We start from the raw sequence: 14,888 nt of genomic DNA on the forward strand, positions 1-14,888 counted from the left end.
AAAATGTCCCCTGTAGAGAGGAATTGCTTTGCTGTAAAGTTGACATTAGAGGTGTGGAGACTGGCTGGAGCGCGCCAAGGACCCATTCGTCATCCTCACCGACCATAGGAACCTGGAGTATATACGGACAGCGAAGAGACTGAATTCACTCCAAGCAAGGTGGGCTCTGCTCTTTACAAGATTTGACATCATGCTGACCTATCGCCCAGGTTCAAAGAACACCAAAGCAGATGCCCTGTCCCGTCTCTAAGATTCGGGGGAGGGTCATTCCAGAATGCACCCATAATCCCTTCCTCACGAGTCGTAGCCCCTGTGGTCTGGGACATAGATCCGCCAGGCTCTGGAGAGGGAACCCGCACCCACAAGCTGTCCTCCTGAGCGCATCTACTGAACATTCCCACAGGGATAAGGGTTTGGCTGCTGACCTGGGTGTGCACAGCTGTCCCTGGTCTCATCAATCCATCTCCCCCTCTGACGGTTTCACCACCATTTTGGTGGTTGTGGATAGATTTTCTAAATCCTGTCGTCTCATTCCTCTCTCTGGTCTCCCTACTGCTCTCCAGGTTGCTGAGACACTATTCCAGCAGGTCTTCCGGCATTATGCCTTTCCCGGAGGACATAGTCTCCGACTGTTGGCCTCAATTCACACCACAGGTATGGAGAGCACTTACGGAGAAGCTCTGGGTCATGGTCAGCCTCACTTCCGGGTATAGGCCTCAGTCCAACTGGCAGGTGGAGAGGATGAACCAGGAGTTGGGGAGGTTCCTGAGGAGTCACTGCCAGGACAGGCAGAGACAGTGGGCCCGATTCCTTCCATGGGCGGAGTACGCCCATAATTCATTACTTCACTCATCCACATTGCTGACTCCCTTCCAGTGTGTTCTGTGTTTTCAGCTGGTTCTGGCTCCATGAACCCCGAGCCAGACCGAAGCTCCTGCGCTTGATGAGTGGTTCAAATGTGGAGCAAGGCTCACGTGAGACTCTAGTGTTCCATCCTGGGGATTGCGTCTGGCTTTCTACCAGGAACCATCCAACTCCGTCTGCCTTGCAAGAAGCTGAGCCCCCGGTTTGGGGGCCCATTCAAGGTTCTCCAGAGGGTCAACGAGATGACAAATAGGTTACAGCATCCCAGTGACTACCGCATCACACCTTCTTTTCATGTCTCACTTCTTAGGCCGGTGCTTCCTGGTCCCCTGGCTGATGTTGTCACACACAACACCCCTTCGCCCCCCATGGACGTTGAGGGAGCTCCCGCCTATGCCGTCAGATCCCTACTGGACTCCTGACATCGTGGGGGTCGGTTCCAGTACCTGGTGGATTGGGAGGGGTACGGCCCAGAAGAGCAGTGTTGGGTTCCGGTGAAGGAACCATGATTTCCATCTTCACCGCCTGGACCAGCCTGCTTCTCGTCCTCGGGAAGGGGGGGGGGGGGTACTGTCACTTCTACTACCGCTCCTCCCCTCCGGCGTTCGATGTCACCGGTTAACTAACCACAAGTCCTGGGAACCATCCTTAGCGAACCTGGCTTTCATCATTACGCGCACCTGCGTTTCATCATTAAGCACACCTGGACTCCATTTCCTGACTCATTACCTCCCCTTTATCTGGCACTCACTTAGGTTCCTTCCCCAGGCACTATTGTTTCTGTTCTTCATGTCTAGACGCTGCTCCTACGTTGTATCATTCCATGTTATTTGTTATATTAAACTTACCACCTGCACCTGCTTCTCGACCCCCAGCGTTTACATTACACCTACCTTGTCACAACACAACTGATTGGCACAAATGCATTAACCTGTTAGAGCTCTAGGGGCGCTATTTCATTTTTGGATAAAAAACGTTCCCGTTTTAAGCGCGATATTTTGTCACGAAAAGATGCTCGACTATGCATATTGACAGTTTTGGAAAGAAAACACTCTGAAGTTTCAGAATCTGCAAAGATTTTGTCTGTAAGTGCCCCAGAACTCATTCTACAGGCGAAACCAAGATGATGCATCACCCAGGAATTAGCAGAATTTCTGAAGCTCTGTTTTCCATTCTCTCCTTATATGGCTGTGATTGCGCAACGAATGAGCCTACACTTTCTGTCGTTCGCCCAAGGTCTTAGCAGCATTGTGACGTATTTGTAGGCATATCATTGGAAGATTGACCATAAGAGACTACATTTTCCAAGTGTCCGCCTGGTGTCCTGCGTCGAATTCGGTGCGCAATTGCCAGCTGCTTCTACTTTACCATTTGATTCAGGGGAGAAAGCATGTGTCCAAGAACGATGTATCAATGAAGAGATATGTGAAAAACACCTTGATGATTGATTCTAAACAACGTTTGCCATGTTTTCAGTCGATATTATGGAGTTAATTTGGAAAAAAGTTCGCGTTTTGAGGACTGAATTTTCGGATTTTTTTTGGTAGCCAAATGTGATGTATAAAACGGAGCTATTTCTAATACACAAGGAATCTTTTTGGAAAAACTGAGCATCTGCTATCTAACTGAGAGTATCCTCATTGAAAACATCAGAAGTTCTTCAAAGGTAAATTATTTTATTTGAAGGCTTTTATGTTTTTGTTAATGTTGCGTGCTGGATGCTAACGCTAATGCTAACGCTAATGCTAACGCGAAATGCTAACGCTAGCTAGCTACTTTTACACAAATTATTGTTTTCCTATGGTTGAGAAGCATATTTTGAAAATCTGAGATGACAGTGTTGTTTACAAAAGGCTAAGCTTGAGAGATGGCATATTTATTTCATTTCATTTGCGATTTTCATAAATAGTTAACGTTGTGTTATGCTAATGAGCTTGCTGATAGATTTACACAATCCTGGATACAGGGGTTTTTTCATAGCTAAACGTGACGCAGAAAACGGAGCGATTTGTCCTAAACAAATAATCTTTCAGGAAAAACTGAACATTTGCTATCTGAGAGTCTCCTCATTGAAAACATCTGAAGTTCTTCAAAGGTAAATGATTTTATTTGAATGCTTTTCTGTTTTTTTGTGTAAATGTTGCCAGCTGAATGCTAATGCTAAATGCTACGTTAGCCATCAATACTGTTACACAAATGCTTGTTTTGCAATGGTTGAGAAGCATATTTTGAAAATCTGAGATGACAGTGTTGTTAACAAAAGGCTAAGCTTGAGAGCTAGCATATTTATTTCATTTCATTTGCGATTTTCATGAATAGTTAACGTTGCGTTATGGTAATGAGCTTGAGTCTGTATTCACGATCCCGGATCCGGGATGGGGAGATCAGAAAGGTTAAGGAGGAAAGAAATTCCACAAATTAACTTTTAACAAGGCACACCTGTTAATTGCCCTTATTTCCCACCATAATTTACAAATACATTCATACAAAATCCTACAATGTGATTTTCTGGATTTTTTTTCTCATTTTGTCTGTCATAGTTGAAGTGTACCTATGATGAAAATTACAGGCCTCTCTCATCTTTTTAAGTGGGAGAACTTGCACAATTGGTGGCTGACTAAATACTTTTTTACCCCACTGTATGTGTTATTTCATAGTTTTGAAGTCTTCACTATGTAGAAATGTTTTTAAATTTTGAATATAAACTTGGAATGAGTAGGTATGTCCAAACTTTTGACTGGTACTGTACATTTACAGTTGAAGTCGGAAGTTTACATACACCTTAGCCAAATGCATTTAAACTCAGTTTTTCACAATTCCTGACATTTAATCATAATTCCCTGTCTTAGGTCAGTTAGGATCACCACTTTATTTTAAGAATGTGAAATGTCAGAATAATATTAGAGAGAATGATTTATTTCAGCTTTTCTTCCCTTCATCACATTCCCAGTGGGTGAGAAGTCTACATACACTCAATTAGTATTTGGTAGCATTGCCTTTAAATTGTTTAACTTGGGTCAAATGTTTTGGTTAGCCTTCCACAAGCTTCCCACAATAAGTTGAGTGAATTTTGGCCCATTCCTCCTGACAGCGCTGGTGTAACTGAGTCAGGTTTGTAGGACTCCTTGCTCGCTCACGCTTTTTCAGTTCTGCCCACAAATTTTCTATGGGATTGAGGTCAAGGCTTTGTGCTGGCCACTCCAATACCTTGACTTTGTTGTCCTTAAGCCATTTTGCCACAACTTTGGAAGTATGCTTGGGGTCCTTGTCCATTTGGAAGACCCATTTGCGACCAAGCTTTAACTGATGTCTTGAGATGTTGCTTCAATATATCCACATAATTTTCCATCCTTCATGATGCCATCTATTTTGTGAAGTGCACCAGTCCCTCCTGCAGCAAAGCACCCCCACAATATGATGCTGCCACTTGCAAGCCTCCCCCTTTTTCCTCCTAACATAACGATGGTCATTGTGGCCAAACAGTTCTATTTTTGTTTCATCAGACCAGAGGACATTTCCCCAAAAAGTACGATCTTTGTCCCCATGTGCAGTTGCAAACCGTAGTCTGGCTTTTTTATGGCGTTTTTTATTTTTTATTTTTTATTTCACCTTTAATTAACCAGGTAGGCAAGTTGAGAACAAGTTCTCATTTACAATTGCGACCTGGCCAAGATAAAGCAAAGCAGTTCGACACATACAACAACACAGAGTTACACATGGAGTAAAACAAACATACAGTCAATAATACAGTAGAAAAATAAGTCTATATACAATGTGAGCAAGTGAGGTGAGATAAGGGAGGTGAAGGCAAAAAAGGGCCATGGTGGCGAAGTAAATACTATATAGCAAGTAAAACACTGGAATGGTTGATTTGCAGTGGAAGAATGTGCAAAGCAGAGATAGAAATAATGGGGTGCAAAGGAGCAAAATAAATAAATACAGTAGGGAAAGAGGTAGTTTGGGCTAAATTATAGATGGGCTATGTACAGGTGCAGTAATCAGTACTTTTGGAGCAGTGGCTTCTTCCTTGCTGAGCGGCATTTCAGTTTATGTCGATATAGGACTCGTTTTACTGTGGATATAGATACTTTTCCTCCAGCATCTTCACAAGGTCCTTTGCTGTTGTTCTGGGATTGATTTGCACTTTTCCCACCAAAGTATGTTAATCTCTAGGAGACAGAACACTTCTCCTTCCTGAGCGGTGTGATGACCGACCATGGTGTTTATACTTGCGTACTTGTCATGTCCTGACCTTAGTTCCTTTTGTATGTTTCTATTTTAGGTAGGAGTTGGGGTTGGCATTCAATGTTTTTGTTCTATGTTGGGTATTTCTATGTGTTTGGCCTGGTATGCTTCCCAATCAGAGGCAGCTGTCAATCGTTGTCTCTGACTGAGAATCATACTTAGGTAGCCTGTTTTCCCCATTTTGGGTGTGGGTGATTGTTTTCTGTTTAGTGTATGTCACATTACAGAACTGTTTCGTTTCTTCTATTTCACTTTGTTATTTTGTTTTTGTGCGTTCAGTCAAAAAATTATGACGAACACTTACCACGCTGCATATTGGTCCGATCCTTCTTACTCTTCCTCGGACGAAGAGGAGATTCGTTACAGTACTATTGTTTGTACAGATGAACGTGGTACCCTCAGGCATTTGGAAATTGCTCCCAAGGATGAACCAGACATGTAGAAGTCCACCATTTTTTTTCTGAGGACTCTTTGATTTTCCCATGATGTCAAGCAAAGAGGCACTGCATTTGAAGGTAGGCCTTGAAATACATCCACAGGTATACCTCCAATTGACTCAAATTATGTCTATTAGCCAATCAGAAGCTTCTAAAGCCATGACATCGTTTTCTGGAATTTTCCTAGCTGTTTGGAGGCACAGTGAACTTAGTGTATGTAAACTTCCGACCCACTGGAATTGTGATACAGTGAAATATAAGTGAAATAATCTGTTAACAGTTGTTGGAAAAATGACTTGTGTCATGCACAAAGTAGATGTCCTAACCAACTTGCTAAAACTATAGTTTGTTGACAAGAAATTTGTGGAGTGGTTGAAAAACGAGTTTTAATGACTCCAACCTAAGTGTATGTAAACTTCCGACTTCAACTGTATATATCATACCCATGATCTCTCCACCACGAGCCAACCTGCACAGCTACTGTGCATTACTGTTAGGTATTGTTGCACTGTTGGGGCTAGAAACACAAGCCTTTTGCTGCCCCTGCAATAACATCTGTAAATCTGTATGTGACTAATAAACTGTGATTTGATATGCTAAAACTTTGGTGAAAACCTGCTCAGGACCTCACACTGGGGCAAAGATTCACCTTCCAACAGGACAACGACCCTAAGCGCACAGCTAAGACAATGCAGGAGTAGCTTCGGGACAAGTCTCTGAATGTCTTTGAGTGCTCCAGATGGAGCCCGGACTTGAACTCGATCAAACATCTCTGGAGAGACCTGAAAATAGCTGTGGAGCGACACTCCCCATCCAACCTGACAGAGCTTGAGAGGATCTGAAGGTTAGAATGGGAGAGACTCCCATGTGCCAAGGCTGTAGCGTCTTACCCAAGAAGACTCGCGGCTGTAATCGCTGCCAAAGGTGCTTCAACAAAGTACTGAGTAAAGGGTCTGAAAACGTATGTAAATGTAATATTTCAGATTTTTTTATTTTTACTAAATTAGCAAAAATGTATATAAACCTGTCTTTGCTTTGTCGTTATGGGTTATTGTGTGTAGATTGAAGGGGAAAAAACATTTGATCATTTTTAGAATAAGGCTGTCACGTAACAAAATGTGGAAAAAGTCAAGGGGTCTAAATACTTTCCGAATGCACATGACCTTGTGATCACGATCTAACCTGCATAGCTACATGCTCAAACGTTCATCTTTCACGAGTTTGTGTGTGTGTGTGAGAGAGAGAAAACAGACCAAGATTGTGTGTATTTGTTTGTGTGCTCATGTAGTACAGTATGTGTATGCGTGTGTTTCTCCTCAGTGCAACCATCATGAAAGGCTGTCAAATTCAGCAAGACCCAAGCAAGATTTGTCAGTCAGATGAGCTCAAGCCAATGATTTAAACCTCTGTAAGATCTATAATCTGTTAACACAGCCTGGCTGGGCACAGGCATAGCATGAAATACAACTTGATATATAGATATGAATAAAAACCAAATCTGTTGATCGCCTACTGATCTGTGCCGATAGCGCTTTATAGAGTCCAGGAGGGCTCCACTCGAAAAGATGTACGAGTCAGTGATGTACGAGTCAGTGTAAATGAAGCATTGTTAATTGAGAGGTGTTGTCCCATTTATCCAGCTAGAGCCCACTACAGTCGAGCAGCAGCAGTCTGGAGCTCCCTCTAACAGCAGGAGCCCTATAGCAAACAACTATTAGACCTAATTGCATTAATCTCCTTCCAACTCATTTTGAGTTACTCATTTATTTAAAAACACATTATTCTGGCCCCAGATGTACTGTATATTTTTTTAAATAATTTTTTCATATGTGGTTGATTTATTTGATCTTTTCAAAAAATGTTATGACTTTATGAATGTGTTCCTAATCAATCTATAAGCCTACCTTTGGTTAGTGTTTCAATATAAACTTTTTGACTATCAATGACATCAAATTTTGCCTACAGTAAATGGACAAATCCTACATTTATTCAAATTCAGGTTGCTCTCGAGACATAGCAAATCAGAGGTTGCAGTGGGACCTGTATCAGTGATTTTTGACCAGATATCACCTGCAGAGATAGAGCCTCCCTTGTAGGCCTAATAGTATAAGATTATACAGCAACTGTTCTATGCATAGAATTAGGAATTAGAACTCTACGCATCATTCAGGGTAGGATGGGAAGGGCTACACCTGTTTTGAGCCCCACCTGTTTAGCAAATATTAAAAATAAATAATAAAAAAAGTTCCAGTCAAAAGTTTGGACACAACACCTACTCATTCCAAGGGTTTTTCTTTATTTTTTTTTTACTATTTTCTGAATTGTAGAATAATAGTGAAGTCATCAAAACTATTAAATAACACATATGGAATCATGTAGTAACCAAGAAAGTGTAAAACAAATCAATTATATTTGAGATTCCTCAAAGTATCCACCCTTTGCCTTGATGACAGCTTTGCACACTTGGCATTCTCTCAACCAGCTTCATGAGGTAGTTACTTGGAATGCATTTCAATTGATGTTGTGCCTTGTTAAAAGTTAACTGTATAATTTCTTTCCTTCTTAATGTATTTGAGCCAATCAGTTGTGTTGTGACAAGGTAGGGGTGGTATACAGAAGAGTATTTGGTAAAAGACCAAGTCCATATTATGGCAAGAACAGCTCAAATAAGCAAAGAGAAACAACTGTCCATCATTACTTTAAGACATGGAACTTTGAAAGTTTCTTCAAGTGCAGTCGCAAAAACCATCAAGCGCTATGATGAAACTGGCCCTCATGAGGACCACCACAGGAAAGGAAGTCCCATACTGTAGTTACCTCTGCTGCAGAGGATAAGTTCATTAGAGTTACCAGCCTCAGAAATTGCATCACAAATACATGCTTCCCAGAGTTCAAGTAACAGACACATCTCAACATCAAATTTGAGATTTTTGGTTCCAACCGCCCTGAAGCATGGAGGAGGAGGTACGATTGTGTGGGGTTTGCTCTTCTCGTGACACTGTCAGTGATTTATTTAGAATTCAAGGCACACAACCAGCTCCCGACCCTTGCCGAGTCTGTAGGGGAATTGCAGCAATGGACAAGATCGTAACTACCAATTGGATATCACAAAAAAGTGGGTAACGCCAAGGGCCAGAAAAGTTTGAATACATTGGCCATGCTGTCAATCCAGAATGACTTATGCCGCGTTCAAAACAACTGGAAACGTGGATCTGGGAAATCTCAGTCTTCAGTGAGTTCAAAACAACTGGGAACTAAGATAAAACTAGCTTTGACTGGGAACATACAGAAAATAATTTTGAATGGTCATCCAACTCTGGATTCCAAGTCCGTTTTTTTCAGGCCTCTTTCTAGAGCCCACAAGAAGGACTCTCTTCCTCTCTTCCTGTTCAAGTGAGCACAGCAAACCAAGGTGAGTCCAAAAATGTATTGTATGCTGCTGCATAAATTATGTAATATGCCAGGGAGATATGCATACTGTATCTAAGAAAGTAATACTCAGTGTATGTTGTGTAGTAAGCTGTTAAATTAAAAGCAGACAGTCAGCTCTAGAAAACTCCATAAAACAAGTTCACTAATTGCAAGCATGAGCCAATATTCAGGGTATTAAGCCCAAGGAATGAAACACACACAACAAGTGGGGGATTTTGAATTGTTGTATATGAAGACATAGAGTGGAGAATGTGCTATTGTTCATCCAGTACATAAGCAGTCCCAAATAATAAAATGTAAACTGGCATATGATTAACCAGCTAAACATGTCAGAATCCGCTTTATTCGCTAAATACATTTGCATGTACAGGAATTTGACTGTGAAATGGTGCTGCCACAATAAACAGAATATACAGATGATAAACAGAATATACAGACAAAAAATATATACATAAATGCAGAATTTCCACAGATCCACATACAGTATTTTCACTATGAAAACTGTAATTGGCAGGTAACCTACTGGTTAAGAGCGTTGGGCCAGTAACCGAAAGGTTGCTGGTTCAAATCCATGAGTGAGGCACTGGAAAATAATTTTTGGTGGAAGGGATCGGCAATGATCTTTCCTGCACGCTTCCCTACCCTGGAGTCATGCAGGACCTCGATGGAGTGCAGGTGGCAGACAATAACCCTCTCAGCAGACCGTAAAATCTGCTGCAGTGAAGGAGGAGGTGAGGATGGACTCAATGACGGTCATTTAGAACTGAATCAGTACACACAGCATTCAAAGGAGGACTGAAGACAAAACAACACCGTGCATTCACCAAAACAGATTTTTGTCTGATTGGTAATTACCATTGTCTATCAATTACAGAATCCCAAAATATGTATTTTTGACATGGAAGATTTTTTGAATAGAGTCAGTAATTGAGGAGTTAAATTGCATAGGGAGTCTGATCAGATCAGATGTTACCAGCAAGCCAGAGCTATCTGTTGAAAGAGCATTCTTAACAATGGGCTAAAATATAGGGTAATTAGTGTGCTTGTCGGCAAGAACACTACTGTTATTTCCCACACTTATTTTATCATTCCCCTTCTTGCCAATTTTCACATTTTAAATCTGATATGCCTACTTGCGGCTTTGAAAATGAATTATATGAGGATATTTTTGCCGCCATTCATGGACAGTTTTGAATAAGTCCAATAAATAAGCATTGGACGTTAAATGCTCCCGGTGTCACGTTCTGACCTTGATTTCCTTTGTTTTGTCGTTATTTAGTATGGTCAGGGCGTGAGTTGGGGTGGGCAGTCTACGTTTGTTTTTCTATGATTTTGGGATTTCTGTGTTTCGGCCTAGTATGGTTCTCAATCAGAGGCAGGTGTCATTAGTTGTCTCTGATTGAGAATCATACTTAGGTAGCCTGGGTTTCACTGTGTTTGTGGGTGATTGTTTCCGTGTCTGTGTTTTACACCACACGGGACTGTTTTCGGTTATTCACGTTACGTTTATTGTTTTTGTATTTTAGTGTTCAGTTTGTGTTTAAATAAACAACCATGGACACTTACCACGCCGCATATTGGTCCTCCGATCCTTCTCGCCTCTCCTCTTCAAACGAAGAGGAGGGAAACCATTACACCCGGCCTCAAATATACTTTTAACATTTTAGTTTTTGCACATACTAGGCAAGGATGGTAGGGGACTCAACTCAAATACATCACGTTTTGTCTATGTAGAGTAAGATGATGACAAGGATCTTCAACTAGTAAGCATAAATTACCTGAATATTGATTAATTCAATTTTTCTTGAAGTTTGGGTGATTTTGAGAAATTAATTGTTTTATCAACATTTTCAAACACCCAGCATGTTGGAAACATGGATCAGGGGTGGCCAACCCTCCTGGAGAGCAAGTAGGATTTTCTTCCAGACCTATTTTAAAGAAATACAGTGCCTTGCGAAAGTATTCGGCCCCCTTTAACTTTGCGACCTTTTGCCACATTTCAGGCTTCAAACATAAAGATATAAAACTGTATTTTTTTTGTGAAGAATCAACAAGTGGGACACAATCATGAAGTGGAACGACATTTATTGGATATTTCAAACTTTTTTAACAAATCAAAACTGAAAAATTGGGCGTGCAAAATTATTCAGCCCCTTTACTTTCAGTGCAGCAAACTCTCTCCAGAAGTTCAGTGAGGATCTCTGAATGATCCAATGTTGACCTAAATGACTAATGATGATAAATACAATCCACCTGTGTGTAATCAAGTCTCCGTATAAATGCACCTGCACTGTGATAGTCTCAGAGGTCCGTTAAAAGCGCAGAGAGCATCATGAAGAACAAGGAACACACCAGGCAGGTCCGGGATACTGTTGTGAAGAAGTTTAAAGCCGGATTTGGATACAAAAAGATTTCCCAAGCTTTAAACATACCAAGGAGCACTGTGCAAGCGATAATATTGAAATGGAAGGAGTATCAGACCACTGCAAATCTACCAAGACCTGGCCGTCCCTCTAAACTTTCAGCTCATACAAGGAGAAGACTGATCAGAGATGCAGCCAAGAGGCCCATGATCACTCTGGATGAACTGCAGAGATCTACAGCTGAGGTGGGAGACTCTGTCCATAGGACAACAATCAGTCGTATATTGCACAAATCTGGCCTTTATGGAAGAGTGGCAAGAAGAAAGCCATTTCTTAAAGATATCCATAAAAAGTGTCAATTAAAGTTTGCCACAAGCCACCTGGGAGACACACCAAACATGTGGAAGAAGGTGCTCTGGTCAGATGAAACCAAAATTGAACTTTTTGGCAACAATGCAAAACGTTATGTTTGGTGTAAAAGCAACACAGCTGAACACACCATCCCCACTGTCAAACATGGTGGTGACAGCATCATGGTTTGGGCCTGCTTTTCTTCAGCAGGGACAGGGAAGATGGTTAAAATTGATGGGAAGATGGATGGAGCCAAATACAGGACCATTCTGGAAGAAAACCTGATGGAGTCTGCAAAAGACCTGAGACTGGGACGGAGATTTGTCTTCCAACAAGACAATGATCCAAAACATAAAGCAAAATCTACAATGGAATGGTTCAAAAATAAACATATCCAGGTGTTAGAATGGCCAAGTCAAAGTCCAGACCTGAATCCAATCGAGAATCTGTGGAAAGAACTGAAAACTGCTGTTCACAAATGCTCTCCATCCAACCTCACTGAGCTCGAGCTGTTTTGCAAGGAGGAATGGGAAAAAATGTCAGTCTCTCGATGTGCAAAACTGATAGAGACATACCCCAAGCGACTTACAGCTGTAATCGCAGCAAAAGGTGGCGCTACAAAGTATTAACTTAAGGGGGCTGAATAATTTTGCACGCCCAATTTTTCAGTTTTTGATTTGTTAAAAAAGTTTGAAATATCCAATAAATGTCGTTCCACTTCATGATTGTGTCCCACTTGTTGTTGATTCTTCACAAAAAAATACAGTTTTATATCTTTATGTTTGAAGCCTGAAATGTGGCAAAAGGTCGCAAAGTTCAAGGGGGTCGAATACTTTTGCAAGGCACTGTAGTTCCACCAATTACAAAATACTAAATGTTTGTGTCCTTACCTTGAAAGCAGTCTGGACAAGGAGACTGCAATCTATAATTTGGTTACCCACTGCCATCAACCATTAATATTATTATTTCCTTTGCAGAGCCTTAAACTTCTTCGGGATCGGTGTCCATTCCCACGGGACGGTTGAGCTAACGTAGGCTAATGTGATTAGCATGAGTTTGTAAGTAACAAGAAAATGCTTGTTAATCTAACTGCACTGTCCTATTTACAGTAGCTATTACAGTGAAATAATACCATGCTATTGTTTGAGGAGAGTGCACGATTTTGGACATAAAGTTTGGGCAGTCCTGATACAAAAGAAATTTACAAATGTAATGGTTCATTGGATCAGTCCGAAACGTTGCACATACACTGCTGCCATCTAGCGGCCAAAATCTAAATTGCACCTGGGCTGGAATAATACATTATGGCCTTTCTCTTGCCTTTTTTAGATGATGGTACAAAAAAAAGAACGTTTTTTTTTTCTTTGTATGTATGTTTCTTTGTATGCGCCTCATACAACTTTCCACCTGAGATCAGCAGAGTTTGATAATTTAATGTTCAAAGCATCCTGAATTAACCTCACCTGACATGCCCTATTTTTTGTAAATTTCAACCCTGGTCATAGGTCTAAGCCATGTCAAAATACGTTGAATTGAAGGAAATGTCCTCTTCACATAGGTAATCTCATTAAAAGCTTTCTTCAAAATTTGTCAGGAAATGTTCGACAACTTGATAGGATAGGCAAATCATCACGAGTACCCTAGAATAACATTTGATTGGTGGGTATTTTATCCAGCTAGATTTGATCAATTTGCACCTTTATCACCCCCACATTCAAGATAAAAATGTGTTTCTTTCGTTCTTTCTTTATCTTTAGTCAGATGGTCATTTCCCTCTTTCTCTCATCCAGTTTTGCAGTTTTAGTGAGTTGATAAATATGCCTATATTTGTAGCTAGAGAAGTGTTCCAGTGAAGTATATTATGTTTCTTTACAGATATCAGTGACCATGTGGGAAGAAGGTGACTTCATTCTACTTGCTGGGGTACGAAGACTGGGCCACAAAAACTATGTCATGTACCACGGCCGCAAAGCAAATCTTGGCCAGGGGTTTTTTCACCTGTCCAGACGTGGCATGTTGGGACGTGGGGTGTATCTAAGCCGATCTCGACAAACCATTTCTGTATGGACATTGCTTTGTGCACATGGGGCATTAATGGAAGCACAGAATGGCCTAGAATGTCATAGTATACTGTAACGTTAAGATTTCCCTTCACTGGAACTCAGGGGCCTAGCCTGAACCATGAACGTTGCTTCCAGAGGCAGTTTGGAACTTGTTAGTGAGTGTTGGAACCGAGGACAGACCATTTTTACTCGCTGCAGCACTCTGAGGTCCCGTTCTGTGAGCTTGTGTAGCCTACCACTTTGTGGCTGAGCCATTTGCTCCTAGACGTTTCCACTGCACAATAACAGCACTTACAGTTGACCGGGGCAGCTCTAGCAAGGCAGAAATTTGACAAACTGACTTGTTGGAGAAGGTGGCATCCTATTACGGTGCCACGTTGAAAGTCATTGAGCTCTTCAGTAAGGCCATTCTACTGCCAATGTTTGTCTATGGAGATTGCATGGCTGTGTGCTCAATTTTTTTTACACCTGTCAGCAACGGGTGTGGCTGAAATAGCCGAATCCACTAATTTGAAATGCTTTTGTATATATAGTGTATTTAGAAAATATGTTTCTTCTTTTACATGTTTTGATTTGGTTGACTTCTAATTATTGGTTTTACTATCTACACCTGTGTTTAAGTGTCTATTTGACATGGATTTAGTATTGGTTGATTTCGCAGTACATGCTTTTTGTACCAAGTTGTTGCTAGTTTTATATTTTGATATTGGTTCAAATCTATAGATGAGCATATTAGTTAGAGTTTTTCCAAGGTCCGTATTTGCAAAACAGAAAATTAAAACCTCTTTTGATTCAATGGTTTCCCTGTGGTTCTTGCTATTTTAAGGCATATGGTTAAATGAGAGAAGTTACTGACCAGGTCTTTGAGGAAAATATAATAATAATTCACACATGTACAAGTGTGTATTTATTATACACGTGTGAATTGGATTAAAAAAATGTGTATCCCACTCCCCTGAGATACCCTCGGAGAGTTCGGTCATGGCCAGAGATCAGCCATTATTGACGGCGACCCTGGAGCGCTTAGGGTTGAGTGCCTTGCTCAAGGGCACATTGACAGATGTTTCACCTAGTCGGCTATGGGATTCGAACCAGCACCCTTTTGGTTGCTGCAGAGAGAGACATGAGAGATT

At 41.2% G+C, this 14,888-nt stretch overlaps 1 long non-coding RNA gene across 1 annotated transcript in view; it reads left to right on the plus strand.

Moving 5' to 3' along the window:
- Positions 1-2,391: 2,391 nt before the first annotated feature.
- LOC149983543 (uncharacterized) overlaps positions 2,392-14,888 on the plus strand; it is a 246,593-nt gene continuing 234,096 nt past the window's right edge. Inside the window, exons 1-2 of the long non-coding RNA XR_016496222.1 lie at positions 2,392-2,530; positions 2,898-2,959. This is a non-coding gene — a long non-coding RNA (uncharacterized LOC149983543). The remainder of the gene's footprint in view (positions 2,531-2,897; positions 2,960-14,888) is intronic.

This window comes from Oncorhynchus mykiss, chromosome 5, assembly GCF_057628025.1.
Source record: "Oncorhynchus mykiss isolate SJ-2025 chromosome 5, ASM5762802v1, whole genome shotgun sequence".
NCBI lineage: Eukaryota > Metazoa > Chordata > Actinopteri > Salmoniformes > Salmonidae > Oncorhynchus > Oncorhynchus mykiss.